Source organism: Nipponia nippon, unplaced genomic scaffold (genome assembly GCF_047370975.1).
Source record: "Nipponia nippon isolate SJK-2023a ecotype South Korea unplaced genomic scaffold, ASM4737097v1 scaffold_12, whole genome shotgun sequence".
Classification (NCBI taxonomy): Eukaryota; Metazoa; Chordata; class Aves; order Pelecaniformes; family Threskiornithidae; genus Nipponia; species Nipponia nippon.
Genome location: NW_028262313.1, coordinates 1,195,939 through 1,219,608, shown reverse-complemented (window position 1 = coordinate 1,219,608; position 23,670 = coordinate 1,195,939).

Sequence of the window (23,670 nt, the reverse complement as noted above, 5' to 3'; positions counted from 1 at the left end):
GCTTCTCCAGGGATGGCTGATGCCCAGCGCAGCTGACCGACGAGGGCAAAAGGTTTGGCCCAAGTAGGACAGGGGATCCTCTGGCCCTAATGTCTTGGTGGGATGTGATTGCCTTGGTCGCACCAGACTGCCCTTCCCTCCCCTCCTTTTTCTGCCTTTCTCTCTTGCTGCCTCCCCCAGCTCTCTGCTTCTGGCACGCTTTAAGCAATAAAGCCAATATTCCAGCCCTGGTCTAAATTTTCAGGTGATCTTGCTGGCAGCACCTGCCAGCTGGTAAACAGCCCCTGCAGCAGCTATCAACAAGGCAAAGGGGTGAGCAAGGCTGGAGACCACAGTGCTGTCCGTGAGCCTGTGCAGGGCAGGCTTGGTGGCCCAGAGCCACACAAAGAGCGTGGCTGGCTGATGAAAACCTGCAGTAAGAGCCTCACAGGGTGTTTCTCAAGATCTCAAAGCAAAAGGAGACCCGATGGGGGCAATCTCTGGTGGGTGGGGAAACTGAGGCACAAAAGGTAGAAATGAATTGCCTGGAAAAAGGGCAGGTGGTCTGAATGTTACTTGCCTGAAAGTTCACCAAACTGGACTGTGGAGCTTAGGCTTGGTCTAAACCGATGCTCTTCTGTTTTCATATACCAAAGCTCCTTTCAGCCTATTCCCTTCTCTTTCTTTTTTTTTTTTTAATCAAAGCACCAGAAAAATCTACCAGTCTGGTCTGGTTCTACCTAAAAATAAGCGCAACTGAACGCTGCAGGTTTGTGGCAGGAAACAAGCCTCCTGCTGATTGCTCATGCTCCTCTTTTTCTAGCTGGGTGCCAGACCCCAGGTTCCCCCAGCAATGCTGAGTGTTACCAGGATCTGGCACCAACCTTTGGCTTCTGGAAACCGGTGTACGTGTGCAGAGTCCCTTCTGCACTTGAACTCGAAGCTTCATTTCCAAAGCCTGTTTTTAACCTTGACCTAAACTCATGCCTTGCTGCAAATGGATTGGGGGAACCTGTTTCCCAGCGCAGGAAACCCTCAGATACGGATATCCTTCCCAATGCCCTAATGAGCTCCCAGCAATCCTCTGGTCCCTGGAGGTGTGCAGATGGCCCATTAGGCAGTGCATTAGGGCTGGGCAGGCGACTTTTATTCAGACTGGTCAGCCTAAGATCTAAGAATCAGGTCAGATTAGGCTGCCTGATCTGAAGCTAACGAGTTGGGCGATGGCTGGGGGAATGAAAGTCAAAAATCAATAGCCTGGGAAGATTTGATGCTTTTCCACGTGCTGTTCATGTATTTACTGACTCTGTGCAGAGAGCAGGGAAGTTTTAGGAGCCTCCTCTAAAGTCTGATGTTTAACCCTTGTGTATTCTCTCCCCCAGTCCGGTTTTCTCTCCCAAGGCATAGGTGCGATTCAAGTATGCGTCCTCCCAGAGCATTGCATTTTCTCTCTGAAAGGCATGCTGTGGAGGTATGTGCCTGGCTCTCATGTAAACAGGTAAGTCTAAGAAAATTAGTTTTTCTTAATCTAGTGCCAGTTCAAACAGGAACCAAGCTCCCATTGTCCCAAAATTCCCTTCTAGGTTAAAGTGACTGGGAGGGAAAAGGCCTGGGGAAGGTAATGACTCCCTAATGTTGAAGGCACTGGTATTCAGGCCCAGCACCCAAATACCTTTCCTTCAAGGCTCTTGGGAAAAACCCTTTTCTATTGGTTTTTGGGGGGGGCGAGGACAAACAGCACTTTTGTTCTCCCTACCCCCACTCAGCGCTGGAGCCGGCTCTGCAGCTGGTGCCCTCTGCTCTGCCGGGGACTCGCAGCCGGCCCTGCCCAAAGCGGCTCGACGGGAGGCGTCCGGCCATCCCTCCCTCTGTCGCCATGCCCAGCAGTCAGAGCAGATGGCTGGGGGTAGCCGCCCACCCCTGCAAGCATGGGGAGAAGCAGGGCTTTCTCTTCAAAGCTGTAATTAAAAGCACTTGAGTGATGCTCCGCAGGCTGCGGGAGGGCTGTTGCTCCCAGTGATCTGTTGGGCTCAGCTGGGGAATTATATGGTGAGATGTAGGTGGTGGCATCTTCTACCACTGTGAACCCTGCTGTGGGGCTCCTAGCTGGGACTGCACCCTGGGCATTTGTACGGGATGCTGGAGCCCTCTCCCCAGGACTGGCAGGTTGGGAGGTGGTACCTCAGCTTTGGAGAGAGGTGGGAAATGGGTTCCTGGCCCCAGGCTCTGCCGCGGCAGCACGAGGGGTCCTACAGCTCAAGGCTGACCATCGGTAGTCCTGCAACTGCCCTGCTGAGAAGGTGCTGGAGAAGAGGAAAGGCATCAGAGGAAAGCTCTGGATTGCTGCATTGCAGGCTGGAGACAGCAGGCAGGTTGCTGGTGACAGCACTGGGGAGACTGGGGACATGCTAATAGCTAGTGCAGGCTCAGAGTTTACTTAAAATGTCTCTGTCCTGCGTCTCCAGGAGCCTCCTGGTCTCTTCTCAGAGCTTCACCTGCACAGGACAGAGCTATTCCCTGGTCCAGAAGCACAGTCCAACCGATATCTGCTCGGCTCAGCTCTCCTTGCCTGTCCCCAGGCAGAGTAAGTAGCCTGTCCCCTTCCCTGCCATGTCCCTGGTGTGTGTGTCCCCATATATGTCTCCCCATGCCTCATATGGGTCGCAGCTATGTAGAGAAGAGTAAAAGTAAAGCGTGTATTTAGAGGCAATCCTTCTGATGTTTTTCTAGTTTCCAGCAACAGAGAGTTCAGGGTGTCCCATGCCAGCAGGTTTGCTTGGGACATCACAGGTCTCTGCCCCAACCATGTGCGCCCTCTCTCTGCTCGTGACTTCTTCACGTCCTGTGGCACAGGTCCCCAGCCGGCGTGCTTACAGTGTGAGAAAGCACTGCCTTTGCTTTAATGAAATCTGCTGCCAGATGAATCGCCCCCTTGCATCCCCGTGTCGGCTTCGCTGGGCTGTGGTGGCTGGTGAGCCTGGAACTTGCACTTGGGATTCAGGGTTTAAATCAGCTGGAGAGATGGAGAAAAATTACACACGCACACCTGGAAGGTGAGGTGGATGGCCTCTCACATTTTTTCTGATAACATCTATTGCCCTAAACTTCTTAGAAAATTTATTAGGTTATATGTAAAAAAAAAAAAGACAGAATGAAGACATAGGGGGATGTACAAAGTAGAAATATTTTCCTGGGAAACAAAATCAATGGTAAACAGTATATTGCAGAGCTACACAAGAACAGCTGGAATGAGCCCTGAATATTTATTATTAATATCAAAGCTGTTTATTTTTTACATATTAAATAGGTCATATATCTCATCTAATAAAACCTCTGTGCATGGTGCTGGCTCTGCTGGGCTGGAGAAAGATTTTGTTTTTGAGGTCTGAACAGAGAGTGGGAATGTAGGAGTCCCTGCTTGGGCTGGGCAAACTGTGTTACTCAAAAAATTATAGCCTTCAGGGAGATTTGCAGGAGGGCTGAGTCTCCTTCATGTTGTTTAGTCTGGAGAAGAGGAGGCTGAGGGGAGCCCTCATCGCTCTCTGCAGCTGCCTGAAAGGAGGCTGGAGCCAGGGGGGTCGGTCTCTTCTCCCCAGGAACAAGCGATGGGACGAGAGGGAACGGCCTCAAGCTGCGCCAGGGCAGGGTTAGGTTGGATATTAGGAAAAATTTCTTCACCAAAAGGGTAGTCAGGCATGGGAACAGGCTGCCCAGGGAAGGGGTTGAGTCTCCATCCCTGGAGGGATTTAAAAGGGCAGACGTGGTGCTCGAGGTTTAGTGGTGGCCTTGGCAGTGCTGGGTTAACGGTTGGACTTGATGATCCTAAGGGTGTTTTCCAACTTTAACGATTCTATGATTCTATGTATAACTGTGTGGCCTCTTCTGGCATCTCTGAAGACGTGGTCTAGAAATATGACCAAGAGGTGTGCTGAGAGCAGGGGATGCAGGTTCAAGTCTCAGCCCATCCAGGGATTCCCTGTGTCAGGATGGATAAACCACTTAACGTAGACTGGGCTTCAGTCTAGAAATGGGATTGCACCAACCAGCCCTTTGGGATCCTAGCAGCGACTGGGAGGCACACGGTGACAGCAAATGCTCTTGTCTCCCTTCAGAGACATTAAGCAAATATCTACAAACCCTTCTGAGCTTCAGGGGCTGAAATCTTTAAGTTAGTGGGATGGCTAAGTGCATCAGGACCTAATTGCTGCCAAGTCCAGGTGTCAGGGGGAAACAAGTGTTGTACAAAGCCCCTGCATTTTAAAATCTCCATCCAATGGCATTAATGCCACATCAATCTACTTAGCCCTTCCAGGAGCTAAGAAAAGCTGGGTATCCTCATTGAATTTCCTTCCAAATGCAGTGAAGTCCCTATTCCTGACCTCACAGCAATGTGAAGTACACCACCAGTCTCCAGAGCTCATTCTCTTCCCATCCCCACTCGCCAGCTGGATGGCACTGAGCAACCCATATCTACTCTTCATGCCTCAGTTTCTCCCACTTCCAAATGAGAGGCGGTCCCCCTGGGGTCTCCTTTGGCTTTGAGGACTTGCGGTGTGCTCCAGGAGTCAAACATAATGTTGCATTAGCAGCCTCTTGCAAGGGCAGGATTGGACATAGGGGGGTTTGAACAAATCTTGTAGGGTGGTGATGAGCAGTTGTGTTTGGCTTGATGACTTCAGCCCGGCAGGGGTTTTCTGAAAGCAAGCATTTCCAGTAGATCCGATATGGCCGTATTCTTCAGGGCAGTGAGCAGCAGCTGCTGAGTAGGTCTGCCTCTGCTGCAGCTCTGTGAACTCCCAAGCTCAGGCTTGTTGTGGTGGGAATATTGCATTTGCTACGAATGGTTTGGTTGCAATCATAAGAGGTGGCAAATGAAATCCACAGATGCTGGAGTGGTCAAGACCCAAGGGATCCTTCTGAAAACAGATGCTCGTTCCTTAAAGCTCCCCTGCTGCTATAGTAACACCACTGCTCAGAGGTGATGGGTCCCTCTGATCCCATCTACTGACCCCTCTTCCTCACATGGGAACCGTGGGGTTTCCAATCCCTCCTGGTGAGCATCTCTGCAAACGGCCTTTGCCGTTTCACATTTCCCTTTCTGCTTGACCCCAACCTCAGTGCAGGAGGCAGTCCTGGGCTCCTCTGGGCTATCAGAGGGAAGCAATTCCCATAGGATGGGCTTGTGGACCCTTATCCTGGTGAAGACATGGTGAATTCTCCCTTGTTCCAGTTTGTACCCAAAGTCGGACTGCACACGTGTTAACATGCTTACTGGCCTGGTTTGGCCTCGTGCATGCTGGTGCTCTCCAAGATGAGATCCAAGCAGCATCTGTGGTGGCCCAGGCCAGGGATTGCTCCCATGGGCAAGGCAAGTTCAACTGTTCTCTACAGCAAAGTCCAAGAGTGAACATGAGTGCAACCACAAACGTGGGACCAACCCCTTCCCGGGTTTGGGAGCACAGATATGTTCTGAAAGTCAAAGTATCTCATTTTCAGGACTAGGTATTGCATTGTTTGAGTGCTTGCACTGAAACTCGTGTACTTTCCCAAAGGCTATCAAACCCTTCCTGCAGGTACCTGTGTAGCTACATAAAGCAAAAAGCTTTATGTGGTCGCTGTGTACACACTGGTCTCTGGCTCCTTGGCTTTGGCAAATGTATGTGCAAATACATCTTTGCATTTGGCAGCTCCGGCGCTGGGGCCAGGCTCTTTTCCGTGCACCATGTAAATACTATTCACCGTGTATTTACATTGAACGTGGTGCCCCACTGTACATTAACATTTAAAACAAAATAGTCAGCCCCGTCAGGAGCATCGCTCTGAGGGATGGCAGCATATTGCAAGCATCATGTAAGTAATTTGTTCAACATTGGTGATAATAAGCTACATAGAGCAATAAGAACATAAACACAGGCAGGGCTTTGTGTGAGCATGTGTGTATATTTTTTTTTCTCCCTTTATTTTCTTTTTCTTTTTTTTTTCTAAAGGAACCTCTGAGGGGGGAAAAAAAAGGCATGAATGATTCATAGATGCAAGGGGGGAAAAAGACGGAGAGAGAGAGGGAGGAAAAAGAGAGAGAGATTGAGAGAGGAGCTTCAAAGTGACTGGAGCCGATTTGAAGTCCTGAGCGTTCCTGTGCTGGGTAGGCCAGCAATTCACCAGAGAGGCCCTGTCAAGCTCCCCCACCCTCCACCCCAGCCTCATCCCTGCTGCTGCTGCCACCGCCTCCTCTCCCGCAAATACAGCCTCCAAATCGTAAGTTCAAAGTTCACCATCATCTAATGATGTGAAGGCCTCCCAGACCCTCTGTGAGTGGCATCTGTTTATAGGCATGGCCCTTCCCTGGTGGTTTAGCCTGGCTTAAAATAAAAAAAAAAAAGAGGAGGAGGAAGAGTGGAATGAGATGCAGGGCTCTTTTTTTGAAAAAAAAAAAGTATAAAAAAAATCTACTGGTGGTGAAGTGCCTTTGATTCTGAATATTAAAAAAGCCCATTAGATTTAAATGTAATGAGAATATTAACGCTACTGCCTTGATTTGTATTCACTGGCTACCACGGATATACTTTGGGAGTGGGAAAGAAAAATACAGCTCATGCCTAGACGGACGCTGTCACCCTTGGTAGGGAGCAACGAGCCCTGGTGCCTGGGTGGCGGAGGGAGCGGGAAGGGGCGCAGGAGATGGAGGGTCCGGTTTTGCTCCTCTCCATCTTGTAATCCCAGCCATCGGAGGGATGGGGACTTTTGAAGGCATCTCGGTGCTGGCAAAACTGGTGGTGTCACCACCAGCATGGTTAAAACTCCAGATCCTTTTGCAGGGGAATTCAGGTATTTTGAAACTTGGTTTTGCTGTGCTCAGAAAGGGGAATTCCTTGTCCATGGAACACAAGTCTTGAAACAATTTATTTCTTTTTAATTTTGTCTAAAGTGCCATTAAAATTTTGCTCCTTTGCTTTGATGTTGTAATTGAATAGAACGCATGTGCTATCGTGACAAATCTGCAGGAGAAATGAGTGATGTCTAGAACAAATCCTGTAAGACCCGTTATTGGTTATGTGTCACAAAATAAATGACACAATAATGAATGGCTAATACTCTAATTAGCATTACATGCTCACTTTATTTTATTAATCAAAGGCAGCAACATTCACTGGCCTAATGAAAGGGTTTGATGTTTTAATACTTCCAAAAGAGAAAGAGATAAGGGCTCAGTACTAATTAGGGTAGCAGCTGATTTTAGAAAAAGCATCTGAAATTGTTGCCTGGCTAAAATAAGGATGTCAAACATGGCAAATGTTCCAATTTGCAAAATGAAAAGAACAGAAAATAAAATCAAAAGCTTTAAAATAATGTTAAAAATAGAAGAAATAATATAGTTGGCCATCCTATCATATCATAATATGCTGTGACACGTCATTAGTGCTAACAAGTAATGAGGTATGCACCGCTCCAACAGAAACATAAAGAAATTATATTGAACATATAACACTGTCGTAAGTATTAGACTGAAGTTAATATTTAATTTCCAAGTGGACTTTCAGGGATTTCTAAATTATTTTTAGGAAGTGAAATATTCTAAGCCCAGTGGAAATCAAAATCAAATGATTTTGCAAAAACGCTTCAGTTTTTGACTTGGGCTTTTTTAGAAGGAAAGCCTCAGTGCTGAGGTTTTCCAGGAGCCCAGACCCCAGCAGAGAGCTGAATAGATATTGAACCCCTTGATGAATAACTGCAGCGTAGGCAATGATGAGCTATTTAGAGACATCCATCGAAGCAAGAAGTGCTGTCTGAACACAGAAAGGAGGTGACACAAAGCAAGGAAAGGTTTGCGCAGGAGTTTCTCTTAAGGCTGGGCTAAGGAAAGAAGAGTTTGACTAAGACAGGAGTTAAGGGGGAAATCCTCTCTTCTGAGCACGTGTCAGGCAACCCTCCAGTCATTGTGCAGACCTGGGTTGCTCCGTGGCTTCCCTTCCTTCCAAGCACCCTCCCCTTCTTCCTCCTTGCTCAGGTTACCATTTATAAGGGAAAATGTAAAGGAAGAGCTTGATGTCTATTATTGCAGGTGACACGGTGATCACTCCTCGACACCAGGTCTGTTAAACCTTCCAAAGACTACCTTTGACCAAGAGCCTAGCTCTCTACTCGGTCCTAGACTGATCAAAATTTGAAGCAATAACTGGGGGTTCCTTAACCTCTGACAGTGCTTTGGCTTGAACCCAATGCTCTTTGCCTGTGCTGAAGTGCTGGGACCTGAAAACTGGTGAGTTATTGCTCCAGACACCTCCACGATGCTTTCATCAACACCAAGGAGTGTGGGATTTACCAGGATCTGGGACTCTGTGGTTGTACAGCAACATAGGTCCTCCATGCAGATGTCCTTATACTTTGCTTGTCTATGCTAGGAGGAAGGGGTGGGGACAAATCCTGCCTCAGCAGAAAGATCATGAGAAAATTCAGCAGTTTGCAAGTTACAGTGCAAACCCTGACCTACACTGTGAAAGACCGTGGATGGATGGAGCTGCAGTGGTAACAGGAGGACAGCACACCGAAGGGCTGAAGTCTCACCATCTGCAGAAGGTAATGACCTTTGGTGTTGTGCCTGAATCTCTACGCTGACTGTGTAGCAGACCAGGGCAGCACATGGTCTGAAACTTTCCTTGTCCTCTTAAACTGAGAAGATCAAGAGGGTGGACCAAGCATGACCCTTCTGTGGTATTGGAAGTCTCTTGCAAATGTCATCTCCATGTGACAAATAACAAATAAGAACTGGTGTAAAACTGATCGTATCAACTCCCAACTCCTCTTCTTGCTACCAAAATTTGAGCTGAAGTTGCATCCTTTTAGCAAAGGTTTGTGCAGCTCTTGAAATGGTTGAATTCAATGGTGCTCGGTCAGCTGGTGCTAGCAGAGAGCCCAGGCAGGTACGTTGCCCCTGCAGACTGTAATGTGATTTCCCCCAGAGGAAAATTCTCGTTGCAATGCACAGACACACAAGGAAGCACAATTAACTTCACTGGAGGAGCCTTAAGTCCGCTTTCCTTGAGTGTTGTGTAATTAAAACCTCAGTCTTGTTAATACATTAGTGAGATGTTTGCATATAATTCATCAAATGTTTATGAAAACGCGTAACAAATAATCCTGACAAACAAGTTGCTTAATTGAGATAAGGGATGGGAAGCCTTGTGAATTTTTAATAAAAAGGGGGAAAGAAAGCATGCTACGTTAATCAGATGAAGTTATCTCGTTCAGTATTTTCAAGTGACTTCTCTAGTGCACATTTTATTTACTATATTACACAAAAGGAATATCTTGATCTCCCGATAATATTTGCATAGAAAACCCTCTCTTGCAACAAACATACCATTGGCTTGAGGCGTTCCCTCAGCTATTGATCAAAATTTTTTTTTTTTTTTTGTTCTTGACAGATAACAACATTAAAACCTGCCTGGGATTTGCACTTTCTGAGGCTGGAAGAGGAACAGCTAACACCAGCCAATGCCTGAGTGTCTTTCTGCAAGTGAGTAGTTAACTCTGTCATATAGCATCAGCGATGATGTCAATACACATAACACGGTGGCTAACTTAGCTTTGTTTCCAGCTGATCTTAGACCACGTAGAAGCAATAGCAGGCAGAGAGCCTGTCGCTTACCTCAGATATAATAATTGTCTGCTCCTTTTTGCCTCTTTTCACCTGGGCTAATGATCTTGGGGTGGTTTATCTCACCTCTTGTGAGATATCTAAAAATTAAATGTCCAAATCCAAGCTAGATATGCCAGGCCAGTGGAGAGAAATGGGACTCACGTAACCTGCCTTAGATACCTAGCTTTTGACTGGCACAGGTCATGAGCTGCAAGTCATTTTTTTCTCTCTGCTCATTACAAAGTGTGACAGGGAAGGAGAGAGGACCAGCTCAGACTTAAATGCTTTGCATCCAGATGTTTCAGTGAGGACAGAGGTATTCTGGTTGGATGGGACTCTGAGCAACCTGATCTAGTTGAAGATGTCCCTCCTTATTGCAGGGGGAGTTGGACTAGATGACCTTTAAAGGTCCCTTCCATCCCAAACTATTCCATTATTCTATCCTGCCGCAGCCATCTCCTCTTGAAGCAAGAGGCTGTGAGTCCATACCTCTTGCAGATCTCCCTATCAGCATAAGAAATCTCCACCAGTGCATTAGGTGTTGGCATGTGCCATGGGGAGAAATAGTCTGGACCCAGATTAGCTTGTTTTGTTTCCCCCACCTCCTCATAAATCACATTGGGATCATATGAACATTTAAACTTGAATTTAGTGGGAGAAGGTAATTGTTCAGAAGTGCAATGTTCGAAGGTCAACCTGAACTTTCTGATCGCTGATTTAAGTTTTAAAAGTAATATAATGATAGACAGGGAAAAAAAGTAAAGCTTGGGAATACAGAAAAGAGTAAAACAGAAGGAAAGAATGAACGGAAAAGAAGGGCTTGGAGCAGGGAGAGGCAGAGATTTGCAGCTGGTGTTAGTAAGAGGCACCTATGTCTGGGGAGAACAGAGGGATAAACTCACACACTGAGCTATCAAGTCTGAATTAGAGCACCAGCACACTGTCTTGCTTTGATTTCCCTAGTGGACCCTAGTATCTCCTGCATAGTCCTTCTCTAGTCCCAGTTCCCACCACTGCCCTGGCTGGTTGCAGCCACCCAGCGTGTTGCACACCATGTGGGCTCTTCTCCATCGGTGGCTAGAGGCAGGCAGGGGGAGGCTGCAATTAGGAGCTTGAGGTGAAAATTGCTTAGGCCCAACAAAGCTCACCCTAGCACGTTTGATTGCACTCCCAAAGTACTCACACAGAGCAACCCAGTGATGAAGAAACATAGACTATGTGGTTTAAAAAGCTCCCAGCCCAGAGTCAGCGTTTCTGCCCTGACCTGCCTCATGTATTATTTAGCACGGGACTTGTTGATGCGCACTTATATTTTTCTCCCAGTGGAGTTGATGATCATCTTTCCCCTGAACAGCCTCGCCACTCTCTCCCCCACAGACACCACGATCGGTGGACTGTGGACAGAGCAGAGCGGGGCTGGGCTGGTGCTCACCACTGAGGGGTTAAGGATGTGGGGTCAGAGGATGGACATCATGGCCATGGCTGGCACTGGCAATGGTGGGGAAGGAGTGGGGGGCAGGGATAGGAGAGGGGTCTATGGGAGAAAGAAAAGTGGGAGAAGTGCAGTTGGAAGTGAGTGGTGTTAATGAAATATTCAGCAGTGGTGGGCCTAGACGCATTGCCGAAATTGCAGAAGCAGAGGTGATTAATATTTAACAGGGTAAGCTGCCACTTGGCTGCTTTCTGCACATAGATTCCGCCCCCACATACACACACACCCCCTTTGTCCTTCTTCCCACCCTCCTCTGGCTCCCCCAAACTCCTGCCTCCACCGTGCTTCGCTGGCTCAAGCCAATGGCTACCACCACTGTGGTGTGGTTGGGGGAGGTTCCCAGGCCCCTCCATGAGGTCTGCCCAAGGGAGGACAGGTCTAAGAGTTGCCTGGTGGGAAAAGTGCCAGGAGGGGGGGGAAGGTAGTCAAGAGAAAGCACATCATTTATTTTTCATGGGGATGGGAGAGCAGGTTGTCCTATTTAGTCACATTAGATGCTCTGTTAACACAACAGCAAGAAAAAAAAGAAAAAGAAAGGATGAATAAATGCTTGTAGTGGAAGAAGGCTGTTCTCTGGTTCTCTGGGAAAACAGGGACTGGTCTTTCAGGGGGTTAAGTGATTTGGCTCCAGCTGAGTCTCCCTTGGGGTGTCCCGTGTAGATGATGGACAGCTAAGAATCAGGGAGTGCATGAGTCTCTTCATCAGCTGGTTTGGTGCAGGTAGAATGGCCCAAGGTGTGGGGTGATTTGGGACATTCCCACCCACCCCTCCATCTGACATAGAGATAGGTGAGTCCCAGCAGACTGGAAGAGCTCTCTATACACATCCCCATAGTTCCCTCCTTGTCCTCTTGCAAACTCTTCTTTGCTTGGACACCCTCTCAGAAGCTGCGACAGTGGTTGTGCTGTTATTGTGCTCACCAAATTGCCTGCGGTCTCCGTGGGTTGAGGTTATTTTTCAATTCCATTTCCTTACATCTGCTGCCTTTTGTTATGCATTTAGGTAGATGCTCTTTGATCTAGGAGTCATCTCTGCACTCAGGATTTGCAATGCTCTTGGTTCAGATACATTTTAGTCCACTTACGCAACTTCAAGGTGGTAAATCAAGACAAATAGATAACAAGATGATGTGAAGTCCAGTTACCCACTGGAATCAGTAATACAAAAATGATCTAGAGCAGCAGAATGTCTGAAGGTACATGGGGGACTTGGAAAGATGAGCCACGCCTGACCTCAGCCTTCTGCATCTGTACAGCTGAGATTTCTGAGAGCAGGTGCGTGTCCCAGCCACCCGGGTTTCAAAGACGCACACAGTGAGTACATACGAGTCTATCATGGGATCAGCGTGTGGACTCCATCCAAGTTACTGCTAGTTTGAGAGCAAGGTGTGTTGTGGGAAAGCTGGTCTAATCCAGAGCTGCCCGTGAAATCAGGGAGGGAGGGTCCCACCAGTAAGGAAACCTTAGCATTTCAGTGCACTTCTAAAAGCTGATGAAAACTAAACAAGGGTGTGAGGAAAATCTTTTCTTCCCCCCCACATCTTGCTCTATACTTCAAATGTTGGGAACTCATCTCCGTTGAAAAATCAGCTTGAAACATTCTGCTTGGCTTCAGTTCCTGGGCCAGTTTTCAGGTGTTTAAGTCAATTCATTAAGCAGCAGCATCTAGCCCGTTGCCTTCACTATCTCTCAGAGCAGCAGCATCCTGGAGGAGCTCTGCTGGCTTCAGTGAAATGACTGACTTGTTCCAGTCTGCGTTTCAGCATCTGACCTAAAGAGCAGCATGAAGGATGCCCTGGAGATCCTGCTAGAGACTCCAAAAAAAGGGAGCTCTCTATCTTAGAGGGACAGAATCGGCTTCCAACCGGAAAGGAAACCTCAGGCAATGTGGCTCCTCAGTTAAGTGTATAATTTGACACAGGAGGAGTCAGGACTGTTGAAGAAATAGGATGCGAGGGCCATTTGCTGGCAGAGTCTGAACCTGCCATTTCTCCTTAGGTCTCCACAGAGTCTGGCTAGATGGATGCCTTGTGCAGATGGGTGCCTGTTTTGAAAGCTGATATCCCTCATGCTGTGGTTGCAGCCCAGAGCTCACCCTATGCTGGCCACACGTCCACGGCAGATGAACAGAACCAGGAAACCCCCAAAAAAGCAAGGAGCCATGTGCTGGGCTGTGAAATGTGCCACGCATGCAGTGCAAGTCAGCTACCTGCCTCTGCCAGATTCTTGTCATGTACAACCAGGGTGGCAGGGGCAGAAAACCCATCCCGCTCATCCCTTCTGCAACTGCTGCCACGTCGTGACAAGGGTTAATCGTGACAGATGTAGAATGTGAAAACTGGACGTGGGCAAAAGCTGGACTGTCTGTGGCAGGAGGAGGAACCCCTGTCGAAAGTCCCAGAACTAGAGAGAACAGACGACTTGATTTCTATTGTGTAAGTGGGGATTTGTCCATGATGGTATAGTAACAACTAGAATTAGAAAGGAATAAAGAGCGAATTCTTCCTTCATCCCGAGTGTGTTCCCTCCAGGGCAAAGGTCAAGTGCATTGTGTGGCAGTGTTTGGATTCAGAATAAAATAAGTGACAAGGGCGAAAACCTAGGGCATGCACAGGGACTGAATAAAGAGGAGTGTGGGCTAGACACCAGAAACCACTCTCTCACCCTAGGGGTCATTAACATGTGCAATAGGTGACCTCATGACATGGTACAGGGGCAATAGAGACACTAATGTGAGTCATTTAAATCTGGCTTGAGTGTATTCAGCTATTGATAAAAGCATATTTCTGAGCATAGCTATTGGTAAAGTGACCAGCTCCTCTGGTAGGAGGTGGGCCCCCTTGCTGGTATAGTTTGCTGGGATTTACTCCCAGCTATGTTCTCTGTTTCTCCATGGAAAAATGGGGCTTTGTTGGTGTCTCTTCAGATTGTCTCCCCATCCCATATGGATTCCATAGGCAAAGTCCACTCAGCATTTTCTGAAGCAAATGCACTTCTGAAAGAAAAGGTTTCAGCATAAAGCATGAAACATTGATGGAGATGGACTTTGTCCACAGCTTTTGTAGCGGGAGAATTTAGTAACTCAATAAAATTCTGGTAAATGGTGCTGGATGGAGACCTCGGAAAGTTTGTCCTTTGTTACGAAGGTGGATAGAGCCTAAACCATCTCCAGCTAGAAGTCTGTCTTGCCTGTTCTTCAGCATCTCCCACAGGTGACCTTGCCCACCATCTGTGCCCAATCTAGTTCAGTGCTGGCTGATTTGCCCTTTACTTAATGTCCAGCTTGATGATACCAACATAAGATGCTGTGCTGCACAGACTTTGCCTTCCTTGCCTAAGGGGGGAGTGAGGTGGCTCCTAGCATCATGGAAACATTTGTAGAGGAGGTGTGAGGAGGTGTAGTTTAAGCCAGGAGAGAGTTTCAGTCTGACCTATAGATGGAATAATTCCTGGAAGCTCTGCAGTGCTGCAAGCCTTTATTACATCTCTGCTGTCCTTAGCCCTGCCTTCCAGCACCTTCAAGTGTGTGCAAGAGGGCTCTCAGATGCCAGCCTGTGCCCTTCTGAAATAAATTGGCTAAAGCCCACTTTGTCTGAAATGAATTCTCCACCAGGACATGCCCTTCACATTGCCTTTTTCAGCTGTAACAGGATGAGGGACTCAGCCCCACACCCCGAGAGGGTCCACTGGCCAGAGAAATAGGCACACACCCCAGCTGAGTTGAAGGCTAGCCACAGAAATAGGTACTTTATAAGTGTTCTTTGGAGTGAGCAATTTATATCTTTGCAAACATTCCTGCAAGAATTGTGCTAGTTTTTCTCCTAGTTTTGTGAGAACGTTGCCTGTGTCATGGTGCCATCTCTGTGTGTGCAAGCACGTCTGCCTGCCCCACCATAATAACAGTTATTACATGCCAAATGTACAGATTTGGCAGAAGTATGCAGATCTCACGATATTGTGTTCCTACAGGTTTCATGGGAACTAGCAGCCATATGGAGAAAAAGGTCTCGTGAACTAAGTTACTGAGGAAGGGACTACAGTCTGTGCCCAGCCCTCGTGAGACACCGGAGTATCTACCCAGCGGAGACTCTGAATACCCCAAACGCCTTCCTCCTAGTTAATTAGACATTAGAGACTCCAGTCACGCAATGCAAATCCCTTGGGGAGCAGTCTTCGTTTATCTGGTGGTCCAGAGGACCGCTTGCTCACTTTGAAGACGTCATCACCTTCTCTTTAGTGCCCTTCCCAGGTGAAGCCCGTGTCCTGCCTGTAGCTTGTGTACTAAAGCGAGCCTTGCCCTGTGCTCACCACAAGAATGTGCCTGACTGGAGGAGAACATTTTGTTGTGATGGTGGGTACAAAAGATACAAAAGATGGTGGGTACAAAAATCTTTTCTGTCCTATCCCGAGTCGTACAGCTTTAGGGCAAATTTTTACTACTATAAAACATAGTGAAGGAACTTCTCCAGTATCCCATTGTGGTTTCAGGCTTGACTCTGAAGAGCTCCTTAGACTATTGACTGATTTCATTTATTTATTTATTAGTCAAGAGCTTCTTTGAGGTCCTATCATCTCTTTCTCAACTAAACTTCAGAAAACCTTTCGCAGAGCTCAGGCTCGGTGGGGCTGGCCAATAGTAAAGATAGGTTTGAGCTGCAGGCTCCTGTCTGAAGTTGGATCTGGGTTTGGGATTTTGGCTCAGAGATATTCCATGTTGTGATACAGCTATTCTCAGAAAATTGGAGATGTTCTTGGGGGAAAAACATTCAAAGTGGTAGAAATCTTATGGGAGTAAATGATGTAAGATAGCTTCACCCATCTGCTTCAAAGCCATATGAATACTAGATGTCAAGACTGTGGAGTCTGCATCTAAACAGCATCACAACTCCTAAGCTAAACCAGAACCTCACCCAAGTTCAGCATCTTTCCCCTTGATTGCATCCTTAGTTTTTTCAGTCAGGTTTCCTGTCTATAACGCCATTGATTCCCTTTGAGACTCTTCAGGAACCAGCACCTCAGCGTGGCAAGGAAGACAAAATTCTGCTCAGCAGGTTCTCCTCTCTGACAGGGATGAAATGCAGCCCCAAAGGAATGAGGTACATCTTGATATTTGCCCTTGTATCAAGATTTTTAGCATGGCGTATTGAGGAAAGCTTCTTGGAGACCTTGATAGAGAGAAACGACAGGCAAAGGCTAACAAGAATTGCCATGTTACCTCCCCTGGCCATGGCAAAGGTGCTGCAGGGTGAAGTGTTTGGAAACAATTGCCGTGCTCTTATACCAACATGACCTTTGAGAGTGCCAGGGCTGTAACTCAGGCATTAATAACGGATTACCAAAATCAACCAGCTGCAAGGGAACCACTTCTCCCTGCTTAGATAATTCTCCTCCCTGAGAAGAAGAGCTATTGATTTTGATACTGATTCCTTCCTCCCCAGTGGAAGGGCTACACCCCACCACCGCTGCCTGTGACAGTGAGCTCTCTCCTGGTCTGCACACACCGTACACATCAGCCACGTTACCCTGCTCCAGCAACAGAGACAGCCCTCTGGTACAACTGAGGCTGCTGCTGAAAGGTGAGTACGCTTTTATTTTCTCTCCAGAAGATGCAGTCAGTTTTGCAATTCAGCAATGGTTTCTCATGAGACTGCAACAAGTAACGTCTCTGAGCACCGTAAACCTGGCTAGACCCGTGCTGACTTTGCAGTATCCACAGCAAAAAGAGTACGGATGAATATCAGCTTTGATCTACCGTGTGTGTGCAAGCTGGTTTGTGCAAGCACCCTCGCACATACGCATCTTTGCTTCACTCTTCATCTGTTCTGCTCTCCTGAGTCCGTATTTGTCTTTTACCCCGTGTCCTTGCACGTGCCGGTGCTGAGATGGGGCTCTGGGTGCTGTTGTCTTTATGTCCTGCTGGAGCTGCAGTCCCTGGTGGGGCTGGAGGGAGGGAGTGGAGCATGCTTTGGGCTTGTTCATGGCAAGGAAGTCTTACATTCATGGACTGAGCTGAAAATTTGGGTCCATTTGGCTTTGGGCCAGCCTGAAACAGGAATCATTCGCAAGTTCGTGGCACCTATAAACAGAACACTTATTTTTAATCTGTTTTCCAAAGGAAACAAGATGTATGCAATCACACGGTTTTTGTGTGTGTCTACTACCTGTCTTTCCATCCAGTGACACTTGAACTCATTGGCCAGCTTTAGCCACATTTAGCTGTGGTTGATAAACGTGGTCTAAAAAGATCCGATGAAATAAAGCAATCGGAAGTAGCACCAAAACCCCTACTACCAGCCTGAGAGAGGGCAAGCCTGCAGCATGTGTTCAGCCTTAATGAGACACTGGAGAATCCACCTGGGAGAAGACAGACACTCGGAAAGCCCTGGGTGTGGGGCACCTTCTAGTCTGAGTTCACACCGCTCCAGACATCAGAGAATCCAACTGCAAGAGGCAAACCTGCAGGGAATTGGGCTTCATTAGTTCCTCTGCTTGCAGAGTAACTTGTTTTCTTGGAGCACCTTTCATCTCTTTGCAGGCACGAGCTGCGGAAACAAAGGGCTGGATTCATGACAGGATTTAGGGTGCTGTTACAAAATGGTGGGAACAAGGGTCCTCTTTTATGTGACAGCCCTGCTGGGAGCCGGCAGGGATGGGATCTGAGACGCGGCTGCGTGGATGGGTGCTGAGCCCTCAGGCTAGGCAAGGAACGTGATGCTCAGGCTGGGTGGGAAGGGGCGTCTCGTGAATCTTGTGAAGCCTGAGAAATATAAACCTTCTTTTTTTAACAGAAATGCTGAAATGAGACATTTGGGTAGTATGAGTCTTGCTCATGGGAAGAAATGAGATGGAATGAATAGCCAAAATAACTCCATGGTGCAAATGGGAAGGAAGCCCTGGAATTTGCTTGTTTAGGGCATAAAAATTATTTCTGGAGAATACAAAGAAATGAAAAAAACCACCCCAAAACCCAACCTCTTACCTGCTACAATAACCTGCAGACTACTTGCTTTCTGGTCTTCTTGTCCTCCACAGGCATGTCTTCAGACTAAAAATAAGCTCTATTGAAGGTCATTAGGAAGCTTCATAATGAAGTTAGTGCAAATTTACCATAAAGTAGAAAAACTGCAGCTCTAAATTCTAGAATCTGCAAAAACCTGCCCTTACCTGACCCCAGTACCTCCATTGAAGTGCCCAGTAAAAACTCGCCCAAACAGCCACGAGCTCCTGGCTCGCCACAAGCCTGGCTACTTACCATTTAACAGCACACTGATTTTCAGAAAGCCAGCTAATATCTGAAATCCTTGCTCAGAGTCAGGTGGTAGGATGGGAAATACAATCATTTTATACCGGTCAGCAAGTGAGCATTGCTGAGCATATGGGTTAGTCAATAATTGGCTTTAATTAAGTAAAAGTTGTTTCATTAATATCGTTTTAAATGGATTCTCTACAAAATCTGCCTGGGGGAAACTCAGGGTCAGGAAAGCCTTACGGTGTATATTATTGCAATATAACTGAACAGAGACTGAGATACCAGCAGGATGAGCACAGGAGAAAAAAAAAAACAAGCAGCAAGAACACAGCCTCATTAGCTGCTCTAGACTTGAAGGAACAAGAGTATTAGCTTAACCCAAACCTGAGTAGGTCAAAAAAGATTCTTTGAAGGAAAAAGCATGGTCTGTGGAAATCTTACGGCTAAAAGGAGTTCCCACTGATAATGTCTATTATCTATCTCATTTCCCTTGGTGGGTCCTGCAGCTGCTGGAAACGCGGCTGAACACTGGGCTCTGGATTGTGAATGCCTTGTCCCACCCACGAGCTTCGTCTCGGTCCGTGGTCTGAGCAAGGCGTTCCCTGGGTGCACCCTGTAGCCCCACGGGGCACAGGGCGCAATGGGGACAACGTGGCGGGGGTGAAGCCAAGCATCCCATGCTGCCCTGAGCTCTGAAGACAGCTCTTCTCCCCGATCAGCACACAGCAGCCTCAGCTTTCCACCTGAGACGTGGTAGGTTTGAGGAGTCGCTATGTTCCTGAGCACAGAAGCAATTTTTTTTGAGACTTCAGGATTTGGGCTGCCTTTTCTTCCTTGTAATCTGGTTATTCCTGCACTGAACCAGCCCCCGATGGGGGCAAGCTGAAGTGTGCCATCAAACCATGTATCTGCCATGCATGTTGGAGTTTCATCGATGGCATTTTTGCTCTCTGCAAGACGCAGAATGGACCTGTGGGTTTCTCCAGCTGAAAAGCCAAGCACTGGAGGAAGGGACGCTGTACCTGAGCTGTGTCCCATAACCCTGCGGATGCACAGGGACGTGATGAGGACTCATTTGGGTATTTCTGTAAGCAGCATCTTTTGGTTTCAAGCTCTATTTCTTTTCGGATCCAAGTGGTAAAGGCTGCGTAATCTTCAGACCGCTGCTTTTGTTTTGAAGCGTGTTGGCACCCCCTTCTTCAGTATTGGCTGCAACAGTCCAGGAGTGGAAAGCTTCTGATTAACACATTGTGCATTTAACCTGACATGTTGCCCAGTTTTAATATGCTCTTTTATCAGGTCATGCAGTCCCTTTGAAGGTTTTTTGCATATTTTCCGAGCACAACATCTACAAACAACTCCTGCTTCCTCTCTTCTCAGTCACTTACGCCCATGCTGGCAAACTAAATACTACATTGCCTGATCACCAGCAAGTTTCTCTTTTGACTTGTGTCTTCTTGAGGTGAAAGCAAAACAAAGCAAAACGGGAGGGTTCTGCAATGAGACTCCAGCCCTGGAAACCGCGGCCAACTGAAATGGTAAATCTGGTCTCTCCTTCTTCATGAACTGACTTTCACTTGCCTGAAACAGGTTGATGCTGGGGTGGTGCTCACCGCAATTTCCGTTACAGTAAATATTTAGTGCATTTTTAAAAATATGACTTAAAAATTAACCAAATCAGGTTGCTTTATTCCCAAGTGAGACTTTCCATACAGCAAAATAACAAAGTGTAAATAACGTGAGTAGTTATTGGGGTAAATATATGGACTGTTCAAGGATGCCCATGGCTACAGAACTGCCCTGCCCTTGAGGAGGTGTCATATGGAGATTTCTGCATTTTTCGGCTCTGCATCTCTACACGCTGGTGTGGACATAGCCTTTGGCATTTTGTCAAGAAAAGACCAACCTCACTGAATCCTGCGGATCAAGGAATACGCTATTTATTAAAATTGTCCTTCAGCCAAACACAAACTATTGGACACAGTTCAGGAGCCAGCTGATGAAACCCTGTGGTCTGTGGTGCAGAAAAGACTGACGTATCTTCCAGTTCCTGGGAAGTTCAGCTTTGTTTTGCAATTGATGGAAAAAGAACAGTGTCTTTGGCAGATGGTTTTTTCCATCCATCTTGTACTTCAAATTCAGGGTGAGTGAATCAGCTTTGGGCAGCGCTGAGGTCCCTCTCTGCTGGTTGCAAAGGGATGCTTAGACTCAGATGCCTCATTTTTGGATGGGTGAAGCTGCGCGAGGTGTATTTTGTCTGTGAGGCTCTAGGAAAGACATCTGGCCTGCAGTCTCAGTGTTAGAATTGATTGGGAAGATGCCTGGTGGCACCAGGGTGCTCAATCTGTCCCATCAGGTGTTCTGCCAGCAGGGGAAGGCAACCTGCTCCCTCCTGGTCATCCTGACTGCAGAAGCAGCTTAAATACCTGTGCTGTGGTCAGAACAAGAGATTTGGGTTCTTGTCCTAAGTCAGACCCAGAAGGTCCCCCGATACTCCCCTCCAGTTATCTGTGAAGTCTGACCATTTCTCACATCAATCCCCTTTAACCACCTGTAAAATCCAGCTATCCGTCACAATGGTGTTTTTCTTCTGTCATCTTCTGACACTGGCATCTGTCACATCTGGCGATTCCTTCTGTCAAGACCAGTAGTTTGAGCTCCAGCCAGGGGCTCATCAGTAGCCTAGTTATTTGCCCAGGCCACTCTCTAAAACATGCAGTTAGGTGGTAAACACATTGACCAAGCCCCATGCCAGAACACGCAAGGTTACATGTAAACTGTGCTGGTTTTCACCCTTCTTTTTACTGGTGCTGCAAGAGAAGATGAGGCAGATGGCTGACCTCATCCTTCTGAGTGCTCCTGCAGATCCTCGCCTTGCAAAGGATCCCCACAGCAAACTCGAATAGCCCCTTCACCCTCCCCACCCTGGGCAAAGCTGGAAGCCAGCATCCCGGCTTACGCGCCTGCTGAGCAGTAGCAATAGCAGAACCAGTGATGCCCTCTCCTTCCAGCCCTGGCTGGGGGCTGACCTGGCCCCCAATAACACTGACCACCTCTTCTGTTGAAAGCAGCCGGATTTTGGCATGCTCCTGTAAAAGAAAGGAAATCTTTTTTTCTTTCCCCTTCTTCTTCTTCTCCTGCATTTTGATGGGGCTTGAGATCTCTCGGAGGAAGACGCTCTTCCCTTTTTATCAATTAGGAGCACACACGCGCGCTCTCTCGCTCTCTCTCCCACCCCTACTCTGCTTTCCTCCCAGCTCCCCTTGGCTGCCGGTTTCAGACAAAGATGTGTGAGTTCTTTGATCTGCCTGGCAGCCACCACTGGGGGATTGGCTTGGAGGTTAATTACACACAGGCCGTCTCCAGCTGTGGCAGGGAGCCATTCGGCTGGAGAGGGAGCTGTCCCTTCTCCCCCCCAGCTACAAACTTCAAGGGGACAGGAGGGCAAGGAAGGTACCACTGAAACCCCTTTTGATATGACAAACGGGCTCCTTGCTTGCCTCTCTGGTTCTTGTTTTGTTTGTCTAACTGGTATGTGAAATATGGATGAGCTCTCAGTCCTGAGGGTCCAGCCACTGCCTTAGCAAAACCTTGTCTTCTTCCCCCCACCTTCCCCTTCCCGCCTGGGCAGAACCAGAGTTTAGCTCTCCTGTCCGTCCGTCTTGCCTATCTATGTGTCCTTGTCCGGGAGCCCTCTGCCCGCCTGCCCATGACTCAGCCCATCTCGCAAGGAGATGCAGATCCCACGGTCGAGCAGCACTCTGCAGCTGTGGCAGAAACGGGGAGCCTCGTACAGCAGACCAAAATGATTCAAGCTGATGGCTGGCACCCGGGAAGTTTGCATTCAATCCCGCTCCCTGTGGCTGACTTGCTCGGTGATTATCTTATTTTTTCTTTCTTTCTTTTAAAGCCGCTTAAGTCCCTATGTGCCTCAGTTTCCCAGTCTTCACGATAAAGGCAAGAAACATTTATCCGCTCCTCAGGGTTGGATTGAGGCTGATTGATTTGCTTGTCCAACATCCCAAACAAAGTAGTGCCGCAGAAGAGAGCTGTTGATGTAATCCCCCTGCATTAACAAAATCCTTCCCAAAAGGAGCTTACAGAGATGCTTCAGGGCAAGGTGTGGTTGGAATTCAGTTGCTTTTCAGTGGCGCATAGGCCCCTCCATTGGCTTCTGGGCTCCCCCACCGTACCTAAGTGTGGGGCTGGAGTCAGAGGATCCCATGCGGTGAGCAGAGGCAACCTCAGGCAACGAGATGAACCCTTCAGTAAGATCAGAAGTGGGCAATAGTCTGTATCCTCAAGGGCATCACGCAGCCTAGACTGCACCCATACGGGAGCGCAACCCCATGCTCGGATCTGGGCCTTCTTCCGAGCAGATTTAGGGCAAGATCCAAATTCCTCATACAAAATGTTTTTCTATTGCAGTCAAGAACTACAGCCAGCTCTGCTGCCTGTCAGTGGAAACTATCAATGATTTGGGGAAAAACATGCCTGTCTGCAGAATTTGGACGAAGCCAACCGGCTCGTGTGCTTGCTGGGGGCGTGAGCAGAGCTCAGAGCCAAGCGAGCAGAGGGCACGCTTCAGCATCTCTGTTTTTGCTGGTAAGTAGAAGTTTAGGTGTGGCCTGTGCATGGACCTATGTGTGCATCCCAAGCCCTCGCACACCATGATGGCACTTGAACTTCTTAGATGCAGGGGCTGCTGGTTTGCACAGCAAACCAATATTGCATCTAATATTGGTTATCTTCGTTAAACTAACAAGGAGCTGTAGTTTAACCTCCTTGGTTCCCCCTCCTTTTCCTCACCACCCACATGCTGCTGGGTGGAAAAGTGGCTCAGCTGCTTTCTCCATCCATCCTTCCATGCCGAGGGCCGCCCCACGGGCGCCAAGGGGCTGGGGAGCAGTGCCCAGGACACAGTGCGTGCTGGAGGGAAGGGGCTGCATGCCCCTTGGATCTGGCCAAGCTGTCTGTCTCGGCCACCCAAGCCGAGAAGCTGTTCCCATCACGCGGCAGTGAAGCGACTGTTCTGTGCTGTGGGCCTTTCACAGCTTCGTAATGAATAGGGACACGGCTAACATTTTACAAAATGCTCGTTCTCCCTGGGAGACGGCCAGCGCTGACACTTTGAAGCTGTTCCAAAGTCAACAGATTCAAGAAATGAGACTAGTGGAAGGAGACGGGCACACAGCTGCCCAGCTGCAGGCAGGGGACGAGGTGGCATCCTTCAGCCTCAAGGGCCACCCAGAGATGATGACACTGGGGGATGCGTGGGTGAGTTGCAGAGCCCATTTCTGCCCTTGTTCACGT